This window comes from Chrysochloris asiatica, unplaced genomic scaffold (assembly GCF_000296735.1).
Source record: "Chrysochloris asiatica unplaced genomic scaffold, ChrAsi1.0 scaffold00167, whole genome shotgun sequence".
In the NCBI taxonomy this organism is placed as follows: domain Eukaryota; kingdom Metazoa; phylum Chordata; class Mammalia; order Afrosoricida; family Chrysochloridae; genus Chrysochloris; species Chrysochloris asiatica.
The window spans coordinates 782,913-784,775 of NW_006408685.1; positions in this window are offsets into that span (position 1 = coordinate 782,913).

Sequence of the window (1,863 nt, forward strand, 5' to 3'; positions counted from 1 at the left end):
TCTTAGTCTTTTACAGTAGTGGTCCTATGCAGTATTTCTCTTTTTATGACTGACTAAATTCACTCAGCATAATGTCCTCAAGGTTCATCCATGTTATGCGGTGGTTTGCCCCTTCCTTGTTTTTCTTCAAGGTAGCAAAATATTCCATTGTGTGTGTGTACCACAGTTTGTTTATCCATTCTTCGGTTGATGGGCACTTTGGCTGTCTCCATCTTTTTGCTATTGTAAATAATGTTGCTATGAACATTGGTGTAAATATATCTTATCGTGCTGTGGCTCCTTTTTCTTGCGGGTAAATACCAAGTAGAGGAATTGCTTTTCAAAGAGGTTGGACCATTTTGAAGTCCCACTAGCAATGCAGAAGTGTCCCAGACTCTCCACATCCCCACCAGCATTTATTGTGCTCTACTTTTTTGATCTTTGCTGTTATTGTTGGTGTGAGATGATATCTCATTGTTGTTTTTATTTGCATCTCTCTAATGGTTAATGACTGTGAACATTTCTTCATATGTTTGTTGGCTGCTCGGATCTCTTCCTTAGTGAAGTGTCTGTTCATATCCTGTGCCCATTTTTAATTGGGTTATATGTCTTTTTCTTGTAGAGGTGTTGTAGTTTCCTGTATATTTTAGAAATTAGTCCCTTGTCTGATGTATCAATGCAAAAGATATTTTCCCATTCTGTGGGTTCCCTTTTTACTCTTCTGGTGAAGTCTTTTGATGCACATAAGTTTTTAATTTTTAGTATGTCCCACTCATCTATTTTATCTGCTTTTGTTTGTGTGGTTTTTAAAATGTCTTGTAGTTCATGGATTCCCAGAATTAATGCCCTCATATTTGTCCTGATTTTTTCATTGATGACCTTCATAATTCTGGGATTCACATTTAGGTCCTTAATCCATGTTGAGTTGGTTTTTGTATAAGGTGTGATGGGAAGGACTTATTTCAATCTTATGCATATCATTTTCCAGTTATTCCAGCACCATCTGTTTAAGAGACTATCACCTCCCCAGGCAATATATTTAGGTGTTTTGTCAAAAAGCAATTGGCTGTATGTAGATGCGTTAAATTCTGGATTCTCGATTCTGTTCCATTGATCTATGTACCTTTTATTGTACCAGTACCAAGCTGTTTTGAACACTGTAGCCATGTAGTAAATTTTGAAGTTGGGAAGTGACAGGCCTCCAACATTCTTCTTCTTCTTAAGCAGTGCTTTGCTTATCCTGGGTCTCTTTCCCTTCTGTGTAAAGTTTGTAATTGTTTTTTCAATCTCTTTAAAGGATGTCATTGGAATCTGGATTGGGATTGCATTATATGTGTAAATTGCTTTGGGCAGTATTGACATTTTCACAATGTTAAGTCTTCCTATACAGGAGAATGGTACATTCTTCCATTTTTGTAAGCTTCTTTTGGTTTCTTGTAGTAGTGTTTTGTAGTTTTCTTTGTATAAGTCCTTCATTTCTCTGGTTACATTTATTCCTAGATATTTCATCATTTGGGTGGCTATTGTAAATGGTATTGCTTTCCTAATGTCCTCTTCATCCCTGTCATTTTTGGTATAGAGGAATCCAATGGATTTTTGTATGTTGATTTTATACCCTGCCACTTTTCTGAATCTTCCAATGAGGTCTAGTAGCTTTTTAACTGAGTCTTTGGGGTTTTCTACGTATAGGATCATATCATCTGCAAATGGGGAGAGTTTTACTTCCTCTTTGCCCATTTGTATGCCTTTAATTTCCCTGTCTTGCCATATAGCTCTTGCTAAGACTTCCAGCACAATATTGAATAGGAGTGGTGACAAAGGGCATCTTTGTCTGGTTCCTGTTCGCAGAGTAAAGGCTTTCAGTTTCTGTCCATTGAGAGTAAT